Source organism: Chrysochloris asiatica, unplaced genomic scaffold (genome assembly GCF_000296735.1).
Source record: "Chrysochloris asiatica unplaced genomic scaffold, ChrAsi1.0 scaffold00004, whole genome shotgun sequence".
Classification (NCBI taxonomy): domain Eukaryota; kingdom Metazoa; phylum Chordata; class Mammalia; order Afrosoricida; family Chrysochloridae; genus Chrysochloris; species Chrysochloris asiatica.
In genome coordinates, this window is record NW_006408522.1 from 15,224,215 (window position 1) to 15,231,786 (window position 7,572).

At 38.1% G+C, this 7,572-nt stretch overlaps 1 pseudogene; it reads right to left on the minus strand.

Annotated features, from left to right (window-relative positions):
* Positions 1-6,339: 6,339 nt before the first annotated feature.
* The window catches only part of LOC102840497, a 66,433-nt pseudogene continuing 65,200 nt past the window's right edge, over positions 6,340-7,572 (minus strand).

Consider the following 7,572-nt stretch of genomic DNA (forward strand, 5'->3'; position numbering starts at 1 on the left):
AAAAAAAGAATTCTGCAGGAACTGATGGAATACAAACAGAAATCTTTCAACAAATTGATGCGGCACTGGGGGTACTCACTCATCTATGCCAAGAAATTTAGAAGATAGCTACCTGGCCAACTGATTGGAAGAGATCCATATTTGTGCTCATTCCAGAGAGAGGTGAGCCAACAGAATGTGGGAATCACTGAACAATATCATTAATATCACATGCAAGTATTTTTTTGCTGAAGATAATTAAAAAACTGTTACAGCAGTACATCGCCAGGGAGCTGCCAGAAATTCAAGCCAGATTCAGACAAGGACATGAAACTTGGAATATCATTGCTGACATCATCAGTTAGATCTTGGCTGAAAACAGAATACCAGAAAAATGTTGTATTTTTGTGTCTTATTTACTATGCAAAAGCAATTGCCTGTGTGGATTATGACAAACTACGGATAACATTGCAAAGTATGGGTACTCCAGAAGACTTAACTGTGCTCATGAAGAATCTGTACAAAGTCCAAGAGGCAGTCATTTGAACAGTACAAGGGGATACTGAATGGTCTAAAATCAGGAAAGGTGTGTGCCAGGGTTGTGTCCTTTTACCATATTTATTCAATCTGTATGCTAAGCAAATCATCTTAAAAGCTGATTATATGAAGAAGAACATGGCATCAGAATTGGAGGAAGTTGTACTAGCAACCTTGCTGGCTGGAAGCAAAGAGGACTTGAAATACTCACTGATGAAGATCAAAGACTACAGCCTTCAGTATGGATTGCACCTCAATGTAGAGAAAATGAAAACCATCACATTTAGACCAGTAAATAACATCATGACAAACAGAGAAAAGACTGAAGTTGTTAACCATTCATTTTGCTTGGCTCCACAATCAATACCTATGTAAACAACAGTCAAGAAATCAATGACATATCACATTAAGCAAATCTACTGCAAAAAGACCTCTCTACAGTGTTAACGATCAAAGATGTCACTTTGAGGACTAAGGTGTGCCTGGCCCAAGCCATAGTATTTTCAGTCATCTCATAGACATGTGGAAGTTGGACAGTGAATAAGGAAGAACATAGAAAAAAAAATCAATGCATTTGAATTACCATGTTGGTGAAGAATATCAAAAGTAAATAGACTGCCAGAAGAATAAACAAAACTGTCTTGGAAGAAGTATAGTCAGAATACCCTTTAGAAGCAAGGATGGCAAAACTTTGTCTCTCATTCTTTGGACATATTGTCAGGAGTCATCAATCCCAGGAAAAGGACATGATGTTTGGTAAAGCGTTGGCTCAGGGGAAAAGAGGAAGACTCCCAAGCAGATGGACTGACAAAGTGGCAGCAACAATGGACTCCAACATAACAAGAATTGTGAAAATTACACAGGACAAGGCAGTGTTTTGCTCTGTTGTGCAGAGGGTTGCTATGAGTTGGAACTGACTCGATGGCACCTAACAACACAACAACTTGGGGAAACAGGAAACCTAACCAGAGGGTGAGTGACAAGATGCTGGACTCCAGACAAATGTCCACTACACATATTCCAATTGACTAAGCAAAAAAATGGTACTCAGAAAATTACTGATTGCATCAAAATGTTATCTATCATACTGGAAAAACAGACATTCTGTTTAGTAAAAAAGATTATGGATTGGTTTAGAGACAGACATATAGATCCATGGAATAGAATTGAGAGACGTTATAAACACACATATTTGTGGGCAATTAGTTTTTTACAGGACTCCTGGTGTGACTCCATAGGATAAGCACTAGACTGTGAACCATAAAGTTGACAGTTTAAACCCATCAGCTGCTCCTCAGAAACCCTATACAGGATCACTCTGAGCCAGAATCATCTCGATGGCACTTGACAAGAAGTTTTTTTTATAAGGTTTCCAAGGCAATTCAATGCAATAAAACAACAATGACAGCTTCAACAAATAGTGGGTGAGAAATGGATAGTCAAATGAAACATAAAGTTGTATCCTTTCCTCATGTCATATGAAAAAATTATTTCAAATGGATAAAAAAAACTAAATGGATAGTTAAAACTATAAAACTTTTAGAAGAACATGTTGTTGTTGATGTTGTGTATTTCCAAGTCAGTTCTGACTCATAGTTACCCTATAAGACAGAAGAGAATTAGCCCAGAGGGTTTAGGAAACATACTTTAAGGAGCAGATTACCAGGTCTTTTCTCCCGAAGAGCTGCTGGTGGGTTTGAACCTCTGACTGCCATGTTAACAGCCAAGTGCTTAACCATTGTGCCACCAGGGTTTCTTTGAGAAGAATCTTACTCATTGCCATAAAGTTGATTCCACCTCACAGGGACAATATAGGACAGAGCAGAACTGCTCTTTAGCGATTCTAAGACTGTAGATCTTTACAGGGATAGATGTTTCATCATTCTCCTTCGGGTGGCTGGTGGGTTTGAACCACTGACCTTGCAGTTAACAGCCCAATGTTTAACCCACTGTGCTACTAGGGCTCCTTTGAAGAAACATAGGTATAGTTATGTGTAACTTTGTATTATTCAATGGTTTCTTAGATATGACACCACAAGTACAAGCAACCAAAGGGAGGGGGAAATCCCCACAGGTAAGTGGATAAAATTTAAAAAACCCAAAAACTTTGTGCTTCACAGGACAGGAACAAGAAAGTAAAAAGATAACCCAAAGAATGTCAAAATATTTGTCACAATGGCCCTCCACAATACCTCGTCCCCTAACCTAACTTCCCCTGATGTTTGGCTATAACCTCTAATTGTTTCAGTGAGTAACCTGATGATATGTCACCACAAGATAAACACTGGACTGTTAATCACAAAGTTGGCAGTTCAAACCCACCAAGTACTCCGTGGAAACCCTCTACAGGGTTACTATGAGGCAGAATTGACTCTATGGCACTTACCAGTAAAAACAATGAACAAGGCCTACATTCCTTCGAGTTCTAAGTCATAGTTATCAAAGTACCTTTGGATCTGATAACTAACCCATGAATAGGACAAAATGTAAAAGAGATGGGAAATTTACTATCTTCTTGTAAGGGCTTTGTATTGCAAGAAAAGGCAAAGATTTGCAATCTATGGCCCATGGGCCAAATCCAGTCTGTTACATTTTTATTTTTTAATAAGATGCTTTTTATAAACAGAGCCCAACTGGATAGCAGCCAAACTAATTTATTTACATATTTTCTATGGTTATTTTCATGCTATCATAGCAGAGTTAAGTGGTTGAGACAGAGCCCCTATCAATTGCAAAGCCTAAAATATTTACTATCTGACAATTTAAAGTAAAAATATGCTGACCTCTCCCCTAAGGCAGTCCTCATTAATCAGGAGTGGACTGTTCAAGGACTTAAGTCCTCAGGAGGAATATCATCCTTAATGATCCCTTTACTTTGTCCCTAAGCAAATCTTGTTAATTCTACACTTTTGAGAGTCATCTGGACTTTCAAAAGATTCAAGATCATATGGGAAAGTAACTGTGATAGAGTCTGATAGTTTACTTCAAGTATTCACTCTCCTTTTTTTTAGTAAGATTACCTCTTGCACTTTAATTAGGCACATGGCTATCAAGAATAAAGACTTCATTTCACAGATTCCTTTACAGCTATATGTGGTCGTAAGTCTAACTTAATGACAATGGGATGTCATATCAAAAGAGTATAAGAAAGATGAAGGTTGTGCCGTTTTTGTTACATTTTCTTCTTCCTGCAGGTGGGAATACAGATACCATCATCAGCTATTCAGCAGTTATCTTGGATCATGCCTATAAAACCATACCTTAGAGTTGATCAAAGAATCAAGGTCTCTGACAAATGCATATTAATATGATAAAATATTATATATGAAAGCCATTGTGAAATTGAGTTTACTACCCCATGCAACACAACTGAATTCTTACAAATATACTATGTTGTTGTTGTTGTTAGGTTCCAACTCATTGTGACCATATGCACAACAGAACAAAACACTGTCCAGCTCCGCACCATCCTCACAATCTTTGTTACGTTTGAGCCATTGATGATTCCACTGTGCCAATCCATCTCATTGGGGATCTTCCTCTTTCTTGCTGACCCTCCAATTTGCCTAACATGATGTCCTTCTCCAGGGACTGTTCCCTCCGAATAATATGTCAAAAGTATGGAAGACAAAGTCTTGCCATCCTGGCTACTAAAGAGCATTCTTGTGTACTTCTTCCAACACAGATTTGTTTGTTTCTTTTAGCAGTTTACAGAACTTTTAATATTCTTCTGTAACACTTTAACTAAAATGCATCAATTCTTCTATGGTCTTCCTTATTCGCTGTCTAATTTTAACATGCAGTTATTAAAAATACCATAGCTTCGGTCAGGAGCACCCTAGTCTTCAAACTGACGTGGTTGCTTTTGAATACTTTAAAGAAGTCTTGTGCAGCAGGTTTGCCTTTCATTTGACTTCTTGACTGCTGCTTCCATGAGTGTTAATAGTTGATCCAAGCAAAATGAAGTCTTTGACAATTTCAATGTTTTCTCCAATATCATGATGTTATTTATTGGTTCAGTGCTGAGGACTTTGCTTTCTTTACACTGAGATACAACCCAGAAGGCTGTGGTCTTTGATCTTGATCAGTACGTAGTTAAGTCCTCTTCACTTTCAGCAAGCACAGTTGTATTATCTGTATATCGCAGGTTGTTAATGAGTCTTCCTACAATCCTGATGCCATGTTATTCTTCATATAATCCAGCTTCTCAGATTATTTGCTCAGCATATAGAAGAAACAAATATGGTGAAAGAATACAACCCTGGAGCACACCTTTCCTAATTTGAAAACATTCAGTAACCCTTGGTTCTGTTTGAACAACAGCCTTTTACTCTGTGTACAGATTACCTATGAGCACAGTTAGGTGTTTTGGAATACTTATTCTCTGCAATGTTGTCCATAGTTTGTCATGATCCACACAGTTGAAAGCTTTTGCTTAGTCAATCAAGCACAGAACATTGTTCTGGTATTATTTGATTTCAACCAAGACCCATCTGATGTCTGCAATGATATCCCTAATTCCACAACCTCATCTGAATTTGGCTTGAACCTATGGCAGTTCCCTGTCAATATACGGTTAAAGCCAAATTTGAATTCTTTTTAGCAAAAGTTTACTTGTATGTAATATTAATGATATTGTCCAGTGATTTCCTCATTCTGTTGGGTCACCTTTCTTTTCATGGCACAACTATGGATCTCTTCCAATCAAGTTGGCCAAGGAGCTGTCTTCCAAATTTCTTGGCATAGATAAGTGAGTGTCTCCAGCACTTCCATCAGTTTGTTGAAAGATTTCAATTTGTATTCTAAAAATTTATGGAGCCTTCAGTGCACCTTGGACTTCTTCCTTCAGTACCATTGGCTCTTGATCATACGCTAACTCTTGAAATGGTTCAACATCGACCATTTCTTTTTGGAACAATGACTCTGTATTCCTTCAATCTTTTTTTTTGGATGCTTTATGCATCATTCAATATTTTACCCATTGTTGTTGTTAAGTGCTGTCAAGTCAATTCCAACCCATAGAGACCCCATATAGGGTTTCCGAGGAGCAGCTGGTGAGTTTGAACCACAAATCTTGCAGTTCAAACAGCTTTGCAGTCTGTGCATTAACCCACAGCACCACACCAGGACTCCATTTAGAATCCTTCAATATTTCAAGTCTAGGCTTGGATTTTTTCTTATTTCTTTCAGCTTGAAAAATGCTGAGCATGTTCTTCTCTAACTCCAGGTCTTTGCACATTCCATTATAATACTTGACTTTGTCTTCTTGAGCTGCCCTTTGAAATTTCCTTTTCAGTTCTTTTATTTTCTCTTCTTCTATTGTGCCAGACTGCTTTATCAGGGAGGATCATGGATATAGCAGGAACTGATGACTAACAGATCTAGTACAAAGAGAAAAGAACTATAAAGATACTTACCAGTTCCCGGATATTTCTCTGGGAGTCTCCTAGTGTGGTGCTATATGATAAACACTGGTCTGTGAACCACAAGGTGGCTGGTTCAAACCCACCAGCTGCTCCTTGGAAACCCTATACAGGATCACTGAGTTGGAACTGACTCAATGGCAGTTCACAACAACAACAAACACCATAGTACCCAAACAAAAAAATGATGTAGCTTAACTGATGATAGCAATAATGTAAGAACTATGTTACTCTTGATGCATATGTTGTGATAATTCTTGGTTATTTGTAAATTAACACACAAAAACTGTTTTTGGAGATTTGTATTGCAATTATACAAAAATGTGTTACAAAAGCCTTTATAATGAAAAGAACAATGTATTTTTAAAAATGCATTCATTTTCCTTCTTTCCTTCATGATTTAGTCCAAATGTTTGTGTGAACAGTAGAGTGGTGACAGTCTGGCATAGTGCTGAAGGCTGAGCAGCATGAGGGCATCTACATGGGGAGGTGGTGGTGGCAGCCTGGTACCTAGTGTCAAAGCATGAGTTAAAGGGTGTTTTCATGAAGGGGAGGTAGAAGTAGCAATGGGAAATGATTTATATATGGGGAGACTGAGAATAATGGTTTCTAGTATTTTCATAATCAGAGAAAGTAATTACAAATGAAAAAACTAGAATGAACTCTGTGTTTTAGGGCTGGCAATATCAGCATATTTTAATATGTTGGGGCACTCTGGGATAATGCACTGGACCTCAAGGTCTGTTTGAACTGCAGGGTCAGCAGTTTAAATTTACCAGCTGCTCCTTGGAAACCCTATACAGGGTCACTATGAGTCAGAACCAACTTGATAGCACTTAACAACAATTGTCTATGTATATAGATAGATGTTTAGCCACTGCCCTGGTGGAATAGTGACTAAGAGCTAGGCTCCTAACTGACAGGTTGGGGGCTCAAACCCACCAGCTACTCCGTGAAACAATGATATGGCAGCTTTGGCAGCTTTCTTTTGTAAAAATTACAGCATTGGAAACCCTACAGTGAAGCTCTACTCTGCCCTTTAAGGTATCTACGAGTTAGAATCAACTCCATGACAAAGGATGTAGAGATAGAGAAATAAATGTAGTTGTAACTGCATAGATACACACACATATGTGTAGATATACACTTCCTGGCACTTCCTAGCTACTGTGAGGGAATGTATGTATATTAGTCTTGAGCCACATCTTGAACACACTTAGCCTCCAGATTTTGGCTTCTGACTATCATTTTCATTCAAAGGAACTAGGTCACCTTGGGGCAAAAAGCTGACTTCAGGTTGGAAGAAGGAAAGAACAAAATGACTCTGTAGCGTCTTACTGTGTCATAAAGTGAGGAAGTACTCAAAGAATGATGAGGATATTGAAGGAACAGAAAAGCTAGCTTGCAGAGGCTCCCACTGGCTAAATTTGGGACAATTTGATCATCAAAATAAAGAAAATATTGAATGATGCAAGAAGTTTCAAAAGAAGATAGGTGGTATACACAGAGTCGCAATATCAAAAAGAATTCATTCTGAACCATTTCAAAAGATAATATATGATCAAGAACCAATGGTATTTAAGGAAGAAATCCAAGCTGCATTAAAGGCATTAGCAAAAAACCATGACTTCAG